Source organism: Nuphar pumila, chromosome 4 (genome assembly GCF_984573655.1).
Source record: "Nuphar pumila chromosome 4, dmNupPumi1.hap1.1, whole genome shotgun sequence".
Classification (NCBI taxonomy): Eukaryota; Viridiplantae; Streptophyta; class Magnoliopsida; order Nymphaeales; family Nymphaeaceae; genus Nuphar; species Nuphar pumila.
Genome location: NC_143252.1, coordinates 49,026,786 through 49,044,277, shown reverse-complemented (window position 1 = coordinate 49,044,277; position 17,492 = coordinate 49,026,786). Strand labels below are relative to the sequence as shown.

The 17,492-nt window shown below is 40.2% G+C and overlaps 1 pseudogene across 1 annotated transcript in view; it reads left to right on the top strand.

The window, feature by feature from the left end:
- Window positions 1-16,084, top strand: part of LOC149840193 (xyloglucan galactosyltransferase XLT2 pseudogene) — a 29,197-nt pseudogene extending 13,113 nt beyond the window's left edge. Inside the window, exon 3 of the transcript XR_016431676.1 lies at window positions 15,953-16,084. The product of XR_016431676.1 is annotated as a xyloglucan galactosyltransferase XLT2 pseudogene (transcript). The remainder of the gene's footprint in view (window positions 1-15,952) is intronic.
- The last annotated feature ends 1,408 nt before the right edge of the window (window positions 16,085-17,492 follow it).

The following is a 17,492-nucleotide window of genomic DNA, read 5'->3' as shown; positions in this document are numbered from 1 at the left end:
TGTCTGCCGTTCGTTTTAAACTCAATCAATTTTCCGCATATTTCGTCGCGTATTACCGGAATATGTTCCTGCAACAAAACAGGTAATGTGAAATCCAATATATAACAGGAATACCCAATAACATCGGATACGAAGCTCATACAGCGTGGAAACAAGGTTGTTCTCCATTGTATATTGCTTCAATATGCTTCATTACGAATATGCCACAATCGACCCCATTACTTTGTAACAGAGCATCGTCAGCACAGAGCAACATCCACTCACCAATGTCGACACCCATTTGCCCGTTAAGGAATCCCGCCTGTGAAAAAGGGATAATATATTACAGTCCGGTCCACCGCGAATAGCTACTTCACCTTTGGGTACAAGCTTACCAAATGCATAGCATCACGTTCAACGCCACTGTGGCAGTCCAATGAGTTGTAGCACTATAGTTGTTTTAGCTGAAAATTCATCTCGTATAGGACCCAATGGTCTGGATGTTGCCAGAGTGTAGGGAGTAAAATCTGCGAATCAATAAAATCATTTTTCATTCCAGAGACTTATCGTGATGGGGATGTTACGAATAAACCTTGGATAAGAGGTTTGTTCACTTACCTTTCCAAATTTCGAAATGTCTATGCACTCATCATCGCTGTTCCAACAAGGTAGTGCATCGTCGAATCCTATGCCGTATGGCTTTCGCCGGACGTACATCTGTTGCACGAAATAGCAAGGTTTAACCACCAAGAAACGTGAGTACGTCATGAAAGCAAACAGAACAACAGCGGCACAGACATAACATGAAATACGGGCTGAGGATGCGTACTGTATTGCTCGTTGTGTTGCTCTGAATGTAATTGACAAAATCATACATTGTCTGGTTGCACAAAGTTACAAACTTCAGAACATGCAAACCGATGACCTAGAAATTGATAGTGGACAAATACTTACAAAATTACTGATAGTGTTCCCATCTGCAAATTCATCTTGCATCTGCTCGATGTCATCTACGAACTCGTCAGGGCGTTGCCGCCGACCCGAGACTGTGGATGTGGTTGTCTTCTTGTTCAGAGCCGTGCGTGGCCGTTTTGCTGCCATCGTCCACTCCATTGGCAACGTGCCTGGTCGTTTAGCTCCCATCCTCCTATCCGTTTGCTCCGTGCCTGGTCGTTTTTCTCCCCTCGTCCACTCCTCTGGCGCTGTGCCTGGTCATTTTGCTACCATCGTCCTCTCCGTTGGTGCCGTGCCCGGTCGTAGGGCTCCCATCGTCTTTGGCGTCGTGCCGGGTCGTATTGCTCCACTAGTCCTCTTCTTGTTCGCCATGGCTGGTCGTACTGCTCCGATTGTCCCCTTCTTCGGTGCCATGCCTGGACGGAGATATCGATGGCACCTTTGCAACGGAGATACTGAAACGCCGTCCAAAGGTAAAGTCCTTTAACGTGCAACCATTTGTTGAAAACAGCCCGCTAATTAATTTATTGCGTTTAAAAAAAATATAAATACGACTTTTCGCATACCGCCTTTTTTTGATAACCGCGCCAAATTAAATGCTTTCGTTCGAAGTATTCAAAAATACGTCTTTCCATGCCGCTCATTAGGTTTTAAATATTCAAAAATACATTTTCCACGTGTGATTTGACATTCGAACAATACCCACAAATCACTAAGCTGCGATGCCACAGATCGCTCTCCGACTCAAAGCACGAAGCTAATTAATTGATTGCGTTTAAAAAAAATATAAATACGGCTTTTGGCCAATAACATGTAACCTGTATGTTCTATTCGGTAAATTGTAACCTGAGTATGATAAATCTATGTTGGCCAATAACATGTGTTTTCTTCTGAAAAATATAACCTGATTATGTTAATTTCCATTAGCCTATTTCAACTGTTTCATTTTTGTAAAACATAGCCTGATGGGTATGTTCTATTCGGTAAATTGTAACCTGAGTATGATAAATCTATGTTGGACAATAACATGTGTTTTCTTCTGAAAAATATAACCTGATTATGTTAATTTCCATTAGCCGATTTCGACTGTTTCATTTTTGTAAAACATAGCCTGATGGGTATGTTCTATTCGGTAAATTGTAACCTGAGTATGATAAATCAATGTGGCCAATTAGTGATTCAATCATGCATATGTGTTCTAAGGCTGTAAAAAAAAGTTCATTTAGAAGCAATCATGCATATATGTGTTCTAAGTTTGACACAAAATTCATAGTGATTCAATCATGCATATGTGTTCTAAGGCTGTAAAAAAGAGTTCATTTAGAAGCAATCATGCATATATGTGTTCTAAGTTTGACAAAAAATTCATAGTGATTCAATCATGCATATGTGTTCTAAGGCTGTAACAAAAAGTTCATTTAGAAGCAATCATGCATATATGTGTTCTAAGTTTGACACAAAATTCATAGTGATTCAATCATGCATATGTGCTCTAAGGCTGTAAAAAAAAGTTCATTTAGAATCAATCATGCATATATGTGTTCTAAGTTTGACAAAAAATTCATAGTGATTCAATCATGCATATGTGTTCAAAGGCTGTAAAAAAAAGTTCATTTAGAAGCAATCATGCATATATGTGTTCTAAGTTTGACACAAAATTCATAGTGATTCAATCATGCATATGTGCTCTAAGGCTGTAAAGAAAAGTTCATTTAGAATCAATCATGCATATATGTGTTCTAAGTTTGACAAAAAAATTTTCATAGTGATTTAATCATGCATATATGTGTTCTAAGGCTGTTAAATTTTTTTTTAGTGATTCGATCATGCATATATGTGTTCCAAGGCTTTCAAAAAAATTTCAAACTTGCACATATGTATTCTAAGGCCCTAAAAAAAATCATAGTGATTCAATCTTGCATATATATGTTCGTAGGTTGTAAAAAAAAACTCATAGTGATTCAATCATGCATATATGTGTTGTAAGTCGGTCAAAAAAAAAATTATGTTGATTCAATCATGCATATATGGGTTGTAATGTTGCCAAATAATTTTATAGTGACTCAATCATGCATATATGTGTTCTAACGCTGTCAATATTTTTTTATATTGATTCAATCATGAATAAATGTGTTCTAAGCTTGTCAAAAAACATTATAGTGATTCACTCATGCAAATATGTGCTCTATTGCTGTCAAAAAAAATATCTTAGACATTGAATCATGCATATATTTGTGATTAAATATGTGTTCTAAGGTTGTGAAAAAAAATCATAGTGATTCAATCATGCATATATGTGTTCTAAGGCTACCAAAAAAAATTTCATAGTGACTCAATCTTGCATATATGTATTCTAAGGCTCTCATAAAAAAAAATCATAGTGATTCAATCACGCAAAAAAGTGTTATAAGGCTGTCAAAAAAATATCATAGTGGTTCAATATTGAATATATGTGTTCTGAGGTTGTAAAAAAAAAAAATTAATAGTGATTCAATCATGCATAAATATGTTCTAAGCTTTTGAAGAAAAAAAATTATAGTGATTCAATCATGCATATATGTGTTTTACCGCTGTAGAAAAATGCTATAGTGATTTAATTATGCATATATGTGTTCTAAGTTTGTAAAAAAAAATTATAGTGATTAAATCATGCATATATGTGTTCTACGGTTGTCAAAAAAATTCTAGTGATTCAATCTTGCATATATTTGTTCTAATGTTGTCAGCGATGGCAAACAATCGCTGTATTTGTCTTCGCCAATACTTTGCGCGCTATTCTTTCGAGGCGAAGACAAATACAGTGATTGCGAAGACAAAGATCTCTGTAATAGTAATTTCAATTGTAATCATTGCATTTTTGAAAAAATGAGAAGCTTGACTACCGAACAAAGATCTACGTTTACAAACAAATCTTTTCAACTTGTGCACTCGGATTTATGCTGCGATGCCACAGATCACTGTCCGACTCAAAGCACGAAGTATCCAGCGATGACAACAAATCCTTTCCTTATCTATTGATTATTTGCATCGCTGTAATCAGCGATGGCAAACAATCGCTGTATTTGTCTTCGCCAATACTTTGCGCGCTATTCTTTCGAGGCGAAGACAAATACAGCGATTGCGAAGACAAAGATCTCTGTAATAGTAATTTCAATTGTAATCATTGCATTTTTGGAAAAATGAGAAGCTTGACTTTCGAACAAAGATCTACGTTTACAAACAAATCTTTTCAACTTGTGCACTCGGATTTATGCTGCGATGTCACAGATCGCTCTCCGACTCAAAGCACGAAGTATCCAACGATGGCAACAAATCCTTTCCTTATCTATTGATTATTTGCATCGCTGTAATCGGCGATGGCAAACAATCGCTGTATTTGTCTTCGCCAATACTTTGTGCGCTATTCTTTCGAGGCGAAGACAAATACAGCGATTGCGAAGACAAAGATCTCTGTAATAGTAATTTCAATTGTAATCATTGCATTTTTGGAAAAATGAGAAGCTTGACTACCGAACAAAGATCTACGTTTACAAACAAATCTTTTCAACTTGTGCACTCGGATTATGCTGCGATGCCACAGATCGCTGTCCGACTCAAAGCACGAAGTATCCAGCGATGGCAACAAATGCTTTCCTTATCTATTGATTATTTGCATCGCTGTAGTCAGCGATGGCAAACAATCGCTGTATTTGTCTTCGCCAATACTTTGCGCGCTATTCTTTCGAGGCGAAGACAAATACAGCGATTGCGAAGACAAAGATCTCTGTAATAGTAATTTCAATTGAAATCATTGCATTTTTGAAAAAATGAGAAGCTTGACTTTCGAACAAAGATCTACGTTTACAAACAAATCTTTTCAACTTGTGCACTCGGATTTATGCTGCGATGCCACAGATCGCTCTCCGACTCAAAGCACGAAGTATCCAGCGATGGCAACAAATCCTTTCCTTATCTATTGATTATTTGCATCGCTGTAATCAGCGATGGCAAACAATCGCTGTATTTGTCTTCGCCAATACTTTGCGCGCTATTCTTTCAAGGCGAAGACAAATACAGCGATTGCGAAGACAAAGATCTCTGTAATAGTAATTTCAATTGTAATCATTGCATTTTTGGAAAAATGAGAAGCTTGACTACCGAACAAAGATCTACGTTTACAAACAAATCTTTTCAACTTGTGCACTCAGATTTATGCTGCGATGCCACAGATCGCTATCCGACTCAAAGCACGAAGTATCCAGCGATGGCAACAAATCCTTTCCTTATCTATTAATTATTTGCATCGCTGTAGTCAGCGATGGCAAATAATCGCTGTATTTGTCTTTGTCAATACTTTGCGCGCTATTCTTTCGAGGCGAAGACAAATACAGCGATTGCGAAGACAAAGATCTCTGTAATAGTAATTTCAATTGTAATCATTGCATTTTTGGAAAAATGAGAAGCTTGACTTTCGAACAAAGATCTACGTTTACAAACAAATCTTTTCAACTTGTGCACTCGGATTTATGCTGCGATGCCACAGATCGCTCTCCGACTCAAAGCACGAAGTATCCAGCGATGGCAACAAATCCTTTCCTTATCTGTTGATTATTTGCATCGCTATAATCAGCGATGACAAACAATCGCTGTATTTGTCTTCGCCAATACTTTGCGCGCTATTCTTTCGAGGCGAAGACAAATACAGCGATTGCGAAGACAAAGATCTCTGTAATAGTAATTTCAATTGTAATCATTGCATTTTTGGAAAAATGAGAAGCTTGACTACCGAACAAAGATCTACGTTTACAAACAAATCTTTTCAACTTGTGCACTCGGATTTATGCTGCGATGCCACAGATCGCTGTCCGACTCAAAGCACGAAGTATCCAGTGATGGCAACAAATCCTTTCCTTATCTATTGATTATTTGCATCGCTGTAGTCAGCGATGACAAACAATCGCTGTATTTGTCTTCGCCAATACTTTGCGCGCTATTCTTTCGAGGCGAAGACAAATACAGCGATTGCGAAGACAAAGATCTCTGTAATAGTAATTTCAATTGTAATCATTACATTTTTGGAAAAATAAGAAGCTTGACTTACGAACAAAGATCTACGTTTACAAACAAATCTTTTCAACTTGTGCACTCGGATTTTTGCTGCGATGCCACAGATCGCTGTCCGACTCAAAGCACGAAGTATCCAGCGATGGCAACAAATCCTTTCCTTATCTATTGATTATTTGCATCGCTGTAGTCAGCGATGGCAAACAATCGCTGTATTTGTCTTCGCCAATACTTTGCGCGCTATTCTTTCGAGGCGAAGACACCCGTAGTATCTAAGGGAGGATTAGCTTACTATGTTATTTTTTTATGATTATTCAAGATTTTGTTGGATATACTACCTTAAACATAAGCATGAAGTCTTTGCATCGTTTAAGACATATCATATGATGATTAAAAATCAATTGAATGATAATTTAAAAATCTTTAGAGTTGATTCCGGAGGAGAGTATCTTTCAAATGATTTTAAAAACTATCTTGAAAACCATAGAATAGTTCATCATAGATCTTGTCCAAAAACATTACAACAAAACAGTCTAGCTGAAAGAAAACACAGGTATATTATTGAAACAACTAGAACTTTACTCATTTCTTAAAACATTCCAAAAAGTTTTTGGGCCGAGGCGGCTCTTACATCCGTTTATCTTATAAATCACATTTCTTTAAAAAATCTAAACAAAACTTCAGCTTTTAAAATTTTATACCAAAAGGAACCCGACTAAAATAGGTTAAGAATCTTTGGATGTAAATGTTTTGTCCTTACCGACAAAAATGACAAACTCTCACCAAAAGTCATTCCTAATGCATTTCTTGGATATTCTGAAACTCAAAAAAGATTTAGATGCTATGATGTTAAGAACGACAAGCTATACGTTTCTAGGAATGTGACTTTCTTAGATAACGTTAGTGGTTTTGAGAAGGATGAATCCCATAAAGAGAATATGGATTACTCTTTCTTGTTTAAGTTACTATCTAGAAATGATGATATTTTTATTGATGATGAACTCAATTAGTTTAGTAAAAAAGAAAATATAGATGAAGACAACCATCCTTCTTATCAACCTACTAATCCTCCCATAGAGGAAAGTTTATTTATTACCGAGACCCAAAGTCGGAAAGATGTAATAATAAAGAATTAAAAAGTAAAAGAATTTCACGTTACCGCAACTCATTATACAATTACAACAAATGTATAGCGTGATAAAAAATAAAATCTAGGATTTATTCTGAGTCACTGGACGAATCTGATGAAATTTCATAGACTTGTCTCTGACTTTTTATTGGTGGACCGTCTATCCTGGGTGGCCTCCACGTTGCGACACCTTGCCTAAGAAGACTGGTCATCATGTCCACCACTGCATTCAATTGGGTCCCCATAGTGCTTACTTCTGTCCTTAATTTCTTATTCTCCCTCTCAATAAGTTCGAACCTTGCGGCAAAGACAGTCTTCTCTTTTGGAGCAAGAGTTCGGTCTTCCTCGTGATTTGTTACTGATGGACTAGTCGTATTAATCTGACCGAGGCAACGTTTTGGTTGTAGAGGCTGGGCTACAACATGAGAAGGGACAGTTGGGAGGCATGGGTTGACAATTTTCTCAATCTTCCGATTTCGCCGCATTGGTTCCCAATAGCTTTCGAAATAGAAGGGATCAAATTGTCGTCCTTCATGATCATACGGTACGGCACGGACACCACCTGAGTTCCAATTCAATAATTCGTCCCTGTACCGATCGCTCGAATTCACGTGCCTGCCCCCACCATTATTCATCTTCCTTCTCACCTCCAAAGGCTTATTTGGGATAGACTGCCCCAAGCCAGATTGTAGGAGAACTCGACTACCTTGCTGCATCTCGGCTTCAAAATTGCAGAATAGCCACAAATCGCGGCCAGACAATCTGGCAGCCTCCGCAACAACGTCTTCATCATCGTCCTCCCCATCTCCATAAGGTCTCCACAAAACCTGTACATTGGTAATTCTTTTTAATAACGAATGACAAATATATTAAAATTTATTTACGCATGATATGGAAACAACGATATGCACTACGGAAGACAATCCTGCAGCGATGTATACTTAAGAATGCTGAATATTACAACGACTTATAATACTCAATGGTAAATGCTGACGCGATTGTAAACAATTTTAGAACGTTTACCTCGTTTAATTGCAGCCCATTCAAAATGGACTTAGCATTATAAACTGCGATGTTTATTCTGGCTCAGCGACCGATCTTTGGAAAACCACAAATCGGAGGGCCACACCGTGGACGCAATGAGATAATATGTTCCAACGCCCAGGCCTAACAAAAAAAAATATTATTAGCAACGCCACAGACTGCAATGAGATTTGTCTACAAATACTAAGTATGTAATCAACAAATACCTGAACAAATGGCCAAAATCCGCCAACTGTTTTCGTACCATTACTCGCACGGTGGAGTTGACTGTACAGGTGTGCGAGCATAGCGGCACCCCAGGCATAGTTGTCGACTTCGTCTAAGTCTGCCAGGTACTGCAACCACATGGAACTTATTCTCGAACCAGAACAATCGGAAAATAATGTAAGAGCAAAAAAATATAGAAGGAAGCCGCGCAACTCTTGGTCAGCTGTTTCAGATGCACAAGTAGCAGAGTGGCCTTCCCATTTATTACGGAAAACTGAGACCTTCATTGATGTGGAATTGCTTCCACCAGAAATACATTGACTCCATTCGTCCATCGACATTCCTAGAAGGGCAGTGCAGTTTTCCCTTGCGTTATAGTTTGAATGCCGTAATAGGACAGCACTGCCAGCGCACTTAAGGCCAGTGATCCTCGCCACATCTTCTAGAGTCATGGTGATCTCAAAAGAATCAAACTGGAATGTGTTAGTCTTATCATTCCACTTATTTACCAGGTGAGTCATGGTATTCCAGCAAGTTTCAAAATATTGCTGGTCCAAAAGGCCACCGAAGTGCATATTTCGTAGTCGGCCCTTCTGATATGCACTCAGTTGACCATACCAAGACAGAACTACAGGCCATTGACAACGACCTCTGAGCTTTTTACCTGGTGCTCTACTTCTCCTGTGACCTCCCTGTAACACAAAATAACATATTATTCCTACAAATTATAAATTACTTCCATTTGTACTTATAAATACTATTCTACTAACCGCTATAAATAATATCGGTTGCAGACATACTATCGCAGTAATCGCTATAAATATCAATACCTAACACAGTAATCGCTATACCAAAATCGCTAAACATATTATTAAATCTTCGCAGACAGGACGGATATATTTACCTTGGTCGCTATTTTCTGTTGTTCTCGCTCCAACCTGGGACTTTCTGGTGGGTCCACTGCCTCGAACTGGCTTTCAATCTCCATCTCTACCGGCTCCACCGTCGCCTTCCTTTCTCTCGCCTTCCTTTTCTCATCCTCATTCTGCTTCCTTTCTCTGTCCCTATTCTCCTCCTCCTCCTTCTGCTTCCTTTCTCTCTCGTTTTCCGCCTGCTCCTTCTGATTCCTTTCTCTCTCGCGTTTCTCCTCCTCCTTCTCCTTCCTTTCTCTCTCCCTTTTGTCCTCCTCCTCCTTCATTTCTCTCTCCCTTTTGTCCTCCTCCTCCTTCTGCTTCCTTTCTCTCTCCCTTTTCTCCTCCTCCTCCTTCTCCTTCCTTTCTCTCTGCCTTTTCTCCTCCTCCTCCTTCTGCTTCCTTTCTCTCTGCCTTTTCTCCTCCTCCTTCTCCTTCCTTTCTCTCTCCCTTTTCTCCTCCTCCTTCCTTTCTCTCTCCCTTTTCTCCTCCTGCATCCTTTCTCTCTCCTTTTTCGCACACTCCTCCTTCTCCTTCCTTTCTCTCTCCTTTATCTCCTCCTCCTTATGCTTCCTTTCTCTCTCTCTTTTCTCCTCCTTCTCCTTCTCCTTCCTTTCTCTCTCCCTTTTCTCCTCCTCCTCCTTCTGCTTCCTATCTCTCTGCCTTTTCTCCTTCTCCTTTCTTTCTCTCTCCCTTTTCTCCTCCTGCATCCTTTCTCTCTCCTTTTTCGCATCCTCCTCCTTCTCCTTCCTTTCTCTCTCCTTTATCTCCTCCTTCCTTTCTCTCTGCCTTTTCTCCTCCTCCTTCTGCTTCCTTTGTCTCTCCCTTTTCGCCTCTTCCTCCTGCTTCTTCCTTTCCCTTTCCTTTTCTTCCTCCTCCTTCTCCTTCAGCCGCCTTTCTTTCTCCTCGATTTCTTGTTTCCTTCTTTGCAGCAGTTCTTCCACCTGCTTCTTCCTTTCCCTTTCCTTTTCTTCCTCCTCCTTCCGCCGCCTTTCTTTCTCTTGCAGTTGTTGTTTCCTTCTTTCCTGCAATTCTTCCTCCTGCTTCTTCCTTTCTCTTTCCTTCTCTACCTCCTCCTCCATCTCCTTCCGTTGCCTTTCCTTCTTTTCCTCATTCTCCTTCTGCTGCCTTTGCATTTCCTTAGCTTCCTCGAACTCCAACTCCCTCCTTCGCCTTTCCTTTTCTTCCTCAAACTGAGGAATATTCTGTTCCTTCTCTTCCTCCTTATTCATTTGCATTTGCCTCTCCTCCGCCTCCTTCTGTCGCATTGCTCTACTCTCCAAGTTTCTCCTATGAGCCTCCGCCATCATATTGCTAACATCTCTTTCCCACTTCTCTACATTCTTCTTCCTCTTTTCCCTCGCATGTGCGTCAATCCTCAGCCTTCTTCTCAAATTCTCAGCAATATTTCTTGCCTTTGCCTTCTCTTCGTCATCCTTGTTCTGCATCTTCCGTTCTTCAGAGTTCTTCCTTTGGTCCGCAGCCTCGATATCTGATGGATAATCCTCCGTAAAATACGATTCCAAGGCTTTTTCCCTATCTTCATCGTTCTCAATCTTAAGTATATTTTGGTATCTTTCAAAAACTTTAGATAGATGGGACTGACGGATCACTTCTCTAATAGACAACCCATAGAACGACGGGGTATCTCTAATCTGATGAGGCGCAGACATTGCTAACCTGCACAACACAATACACAATCATCATCATTAGAAATCGTCGGAATATTTGGGTTCATAATACAAATCCTTGTATAAGAACCAATCTTCAGATTGAAGAAAGAAAACTTACACGAAACTCACCGAAACGATGGGAATTTGGATATTCCAACTGTAGAGTAAGCAACAGTAACAACTAATACGCAACAGAAGGTGGCAACGATGCTGCGACTGCGCGTAAGACGAAAACAGATGCTCTGGTAAAAAGGAAAGGATGCTCCGGCAACTCGAGATGAAAGCAAAGAATCTCCGGTAGAGTGCTTAGAGCGGAAAAGGATTTTTTTGAACTATTTGTATCATACAACATAACGCTTGCTACATACGCAAACTCTGCGGAACGTTTTCCCGCGATATCGATGGAGGGCAGTTTTGTCATTTTCACGAACCGACGATTCCGTTTTCTAGAAGGAGGGCATTTATGTCCGTCCGAGGAAGAGGAACCGACGATTCAGTTTTCTAGAAGGAGGGCATTTATTTCTGTAAATTTTCAGCGATATCTATTGTAATTTCATTCCCCATTTTAACTTCAACGATACATTACAACCACCTGCGGAACGTTTTCCCGCGATATCGATGGAGGGCAGTTTTGTCATTTTCACGAACCGACGATTCAGTTTTCTAGAAGGAGGGCATTTATGTCCGTCCGAGGAAGAGGAACCCACGATTCAGTTTTCTAGAAGGAGGGCATTTATTTCTATAAATTTTCAGCGATATCTATTGTAATTTCATTCCCCATTTTAACTTCAACGATACATTACAACCACCTGCAGAACGTTTTCCCGCGATATCGATGGAGGGCAGTTTTGTCATTTTCACGAACCGACGATTCAGTTTTCTAGAGGGAGGGCATTTATGTCCGTCCGAGGAAGAGGAAGCGAATGGCGGTAAAGGTTACTTGAGTCTTTGCTGCGGCACCAAATTACGATGCAATATGATGGCGACCCACATGGGGATACATGCCGGTCTGCATCTTATACGTGGCTCGGTTTGGAACCCCCGAACATGAGATCTCAGTACCGGCTCTGTAAATAATTCCGCAAATCGCTATAGCGATTTGTAGTGTCTTCCGCAAATCGCTATAGCGATTTGTAGTGTTATTCAGTAAGCAAATCGCTGTAAATCCCGACCCGAATTAGGACCAACTTGTCAGGGCCATATCTCCCTAACCGGAGGTCATATTCCAAATCCGTAAAAAGTGGTGTCTTCGTTATTGAGTCTAGTTTATTTCTGTAAATTTTCAGCGATTTCTATTGTCAGTTCATTCCCCATTTTAACTTCAACGATACATTACAACCACAATCATCAAAAGAAAGATTGCCCAAGCCTTGCCGGATTCTGCACTGTTGCTTTAGAAATTGTTGGGGTCCTCTCGAGCGAGCTCTCCAAGCAATGGGAGTCCCATCATCGCCAAATCTTCCAAGGTGATCGTCATCTCTCCCCACGGAAACACAAAGGTGTTGGTCTCCCAGCACCATGCTTCAAACAGAGCCCTTATCACGTTGGCCTGACACTTTATGTTCCCTAAGGATGCCTTCAAAGCCCCGTAGATCCCAACCTTGTTCCAACCTCCTCCGAACTTGGGTTCCAGTCGCCGGAACCAGTCGGACAGCCCGGACAGCGGCCTCATTGAACCTTCTAACCTGCAATTTCCGGACCAATCTTCCCTGCCGGACTTGATTTCGGCTTCGAGGGGTGGCATTTCCATCGATGTCTCAAACGCCGCAACCTCCTCTTCTTCTTCCACCTCTCCAACGATTGGCTGCAACAGTTGGGCTTCACCCTTCCAAACAGCTATGCTCAGAGCAACATGTCAACGTCCCACTGATAGGCAAAACAACATTTCAAAGGTTATTTATCATAATGCCAGCTTTAGTTGAATCTGTTTTGATTGCAATGTTTGAAGCATCTCTTTCTTGCTTTGATTGTTTGTGTTTGTTGCTTGCTGCTTAAGTGCTTCTCAGTAAGCAGAATCTGGCCCTCATGCTCATCTCGATTGGATTACTGAGATTCCACCAGTAAGATCCGTAGTCCTTCTTGCTGCTAACTCTTTACATTTGCAGGTTGTTTCTTCAAATGATTATAATAATGACAAATATGCGAAGGAGTTCAGTATCAGTGTTTCTAATGCGCTTGCTACTTGTCCTGCTCGGGTTTTGCCAACTCCTCGTGTGAGTTGATCATATGTAATTTATTGTTTTGTTCATTATTCTGATCAACTCACACGAGGAGTTGGCAAAACCCGAGCAGGACAAGTAGCAAGCGCATTAGAAACACTGATACTGAACTCCTTCGCATATTTGTCATTATTATAATCATTTGAAGAAACAACCTGCAAATGTAAAGAGTTAGCAGCAAGAAGGACTACGGATCTTACTGGTGGAATCTCAACCCTCTAACTCGCTCTCTTTCTCTTCTATTTATGCTTCTGTGCACATCCATCAGAAGATCCTACATTGCTCCATCAAGCACCGACTGACCTGCACATTGACTGTTGTGGGTCCTTACTGATGAGCTGCCTCTAAATTTATTCGACTCTGGGTCCTTACTGCACTTGAAGTTGAGTCGTTGTATTTTTTGTTATTCGGTGGGTGGTGAGGCCCTCCTCTACTCTCTCAAGACTCTTAGCTTGGGCAATCTTTTTTTTGATGATTGTGGTTGTAATGTATCCACAATCATCAAAAGAAAGATTGCCCAAGCTAAGAGTCTTGAGAGAGTAGAGGAGGGCCTCACCACCCACCGAATAACAAAAAATACAACGACTCAACTTTAAGTGCAGTAAGGACCCAGAGTCGAATAAATTTAGAGGCAGCTCATCAGTAAGGACCCACAACAGTCAATGTGCAGGTCAGTCGGTGCTTGATGGAGCAATGTAGGATCTTCTGATGGATGTGCACAGAAGCATAAATAGAAGGGAGAGAGAGCGAGAGAGGGTTGATGAGCCCCCAGACCCCCCTCCTGTAAGGGCAAAAGGCCATGAACACGCTGGGAGGAGCCCTCAGACCCCCCTTCTGTAAGGGTAAAAGCTCTGAATCAGACTCCATAACTCTTCAAGTTGAATGATGCTACCCACACTGGGAGGAGCTCTCAGACCCCCCTTTCTGTAAGGGTAAAAACTCTAAATCAGACTCCACAACTCTTCAAGTTGAATGATGCTACCCACGCTGAGAGGAGCCCCCAGACCCTCCTCCTGTAAGGGTAAAAACTCTGAATCAGGCTCCACAACAGTAAATGTGCAGGTCAGTCGGTGCTTGATGGAGCAATGTATGATCTTCTAATGGATGTGCACAAAAGCAGAAATAGAAGGGAGAGAGAGAGAGTGAGAGTTGAATGATGCTACCCACGCTGGGATGAGCCCCCAAACCCTCCTCCTGTAAGGGTAAAAACTTTGAATCAGGCTCCACAACAGTCAATGTGTAGGTCAGTCGGTGCTTGATGGAGCAATGTATGATCTTCTAATGGATGTGCACAGAAGCAGAAATAGAAGGGAGAGAGAGAGAGTGAGAGGGTTGATGGCACTGGTTGGAATGTTTGTGAATCATTGCTTTCTTCCATGATGCCTAACGACAGCAGTAATGAAAAGAAGACACTGGAATGTTTTGTAACACTGGAACGTTGATAATGGGAGCACCGTTACAGCAGATGGCGCAGGCGAACGTCTCCACTTTAAATGGTTAACATCAAACTTTCTGGAATTTCTGCTTTTTTGTCCTTTTCCCCACCCGTCGTTTCACAACTTTTGAATGGAGGATATTTTTGTCATTTCCTCGAACCGTCATTTCAGGGCAAGAAAAGCAAGTAAGGGTGATTAAGTCTTTGCAACATCACCAGAGTCCGATGCAAAGTTATGTCAACATACACGGGAATACGAGCCCCATGTGCTTGTATACGTGGTGCTCATTCAAAGCCCCGAACACAGACGTGGGATTCAGTGAATCATCGGGGGGGAACATATAACCTGCTTCGCCTTAATATATTTCGATTTGTAGTCGTATGTATACCCTATCTGTAAACCATGCACATTTAAAAGCTGTCACAGAGACACGTGGACATGAGGATGCATGATGCAGATTGGACTCGCAAATTCGATTTTTTTAAAGCAGGACACGAAATTTTTTAAAATTTTTAATCAATAAAAAACTCTCTTTCGATATTCTAGTGTTAAACAATACATTTTTGTTGAAATAAAACATTAAAACAATAAAATAATAATAAAATATTGTCTGTTCGAGTCATGTCCATGTGTCTGCCCGTGTCACTAGGGACACCCCCACCATGCTTCCATGGGCACGGTAGTCAGTACCAAGAGTATATTTACGTCTCGGTTAAGTTGGTTAAGGATCGAGTAGAATTGCAAGCTACAAACCAACTAAGCTTAGCTAAACATGTTCGACCTTGGTTCATTGAGGGTAATCATCTGCTTGCTTGGACTTGCAACAAGCTCTAGTTTGGTTCAAGTCATACTAAACGCAAAATGATTGCAACTTTTGAAACTAATGAGCAACAGAACAAAGGTCATAAGACTTGAAGCTACACCATATCGGATAAATGCCACAACTCCCTATACATTGAATGCTTTGGCTGTTCAGGCTTGATTCAATAAACATTAGTATCCAACAACCAGGTGAGGCATTTAATGCCGGAGCGACATGAAAGTAAGGAATCATGGAGAACCTGTTTTTGGGACGTAGAACTGATTGTTGTATACACATTCACCATTAAGCCAAGCATGACCTTCAAAATTACAGTCAGTGACAATAACCAAATGCTTGATTACTCAAACATCTGAAGTGAGTCATGAAAAGGACTGAATTCAATTCAATAATTATCTGTTCACGTTCAGCTGAAAGCTCAACACATAAAAGAAGCACGATGTCTCCAGATTGAAAGCATAAACAAGCAATAAACTGTTCTGCCTAATTTTCCTCATTGATTCAAACTTGCTACTGCTGTGCAGATTCTTAATGCAGCTCGCCTACAGGTGCCTCATTAAGCCACAAGAAATGAATGAAACCATACAGCTCCGCACTCACACTTACCTGTTTTCAGCAGGCAGTTTTATTGATCGAAGCATTAAGCGTATGATTAATAATATAGAATAAATTAAAGGATGTACCTTGTAAGGTGTAGGGTTCAATTTCCTCAAGTGGTCCGGACGCATTTGATCTAACTGCTGCATGCATCGCTTCCGGATCTCTGAAAGTGGAGGCAACTCTTCTCTTTGCTTACCTTCAAAGGAAAAAAGCACTTTAAGCTTTAGTACGTGTGTTGATATCAAGGTTGACTGCATTGTCTGCAGTGAAATATAACTGATGTAATCAATTAAACTCAACAAAACAAGCAGGGAAATAGTGGACTTGTGCTAAACAAAGCAGTTCTCACTAGAAGGCATTTTGTTTATTGGATTGGTATAAGGAGACCTCTTTGGCTTCAAGCATGTTTCCAGGATTAGTAGATACAGGACTTCTTAGCTTGAAGCACAAGGAATCAATATAATGGTGAACAAATAGTAGTCTCTATATATGAGAGTGCTCAGATGCAGGGGCGTTATTTTGTGGGCAAATGGCAAAGCATAAACATGGATATTGATATTTTATTATGAAGATACAACTCAAGAGACATGCTTTTTGACAGAATTTTGAGTCAGCATAAAACTTGCGACTCTATGACAATGACAATTATCACCAATATCTCCAAAATATCATTGTATTTTCATGAGATGTTCTAAAAAAGATACCAAAGGTCATTTCTGACAATAATTTCAAAATATTGGTACATTCTCCAAATATCATGGAAATTTCTAATAATGTTTGGACGGGAATGACAATCAAGTAGATAGCAGAAGCAAACATCAATGTTTTCATTTTTCAGTTTTCTTTCCTACTTAGACAAAGAGCTTCCCTAAATTGTGACAAATAAACTTTTTGTTGATTTTCCATTTTTTTTATGGAATATATTTCTCAACGAAGCTTGGACTAAGATTCTCAATCTTGACATGTAAACAAACTGAGCTCATGCAAGCCTAGTCTTTCCTCTGCCGGTTGTGTGCTCGTCTGTACGTAAACATGCATGTGTATGAATATGTGCCTGTATGTCTACTTGTATATCCATTATCTTAAGCTCCGTGGCTTTTTTCAGGTAAAGAGTCCATCTGTCCACTAATGGCATCCAATACCAGGAATCCAAGCTTGAAATAATTTCATGAGCTCACCTTGCACATGAGCCAATTTTGAGCCTTTGTTTGCATGTTCCAAGCTCAGCCAAGCCTAGCAGCCAATTGCTCGGTTCATCTTGTTTATACTTCTACTATTAAGTTATTAACAGTATCAGACTCACTCTACATAGTATCAGATATCTGCATACAAATTATAGTACTATACACAAAAACTAAAAAGGGAAAGTGAATGAAAAACAATAAAACGATTTGATACATAAAAGCCACAAAATGCTTTAGATACAATCCCAACAGAAACAATCACAATAAAACATTTGAGAGATTGAATGGTCAAA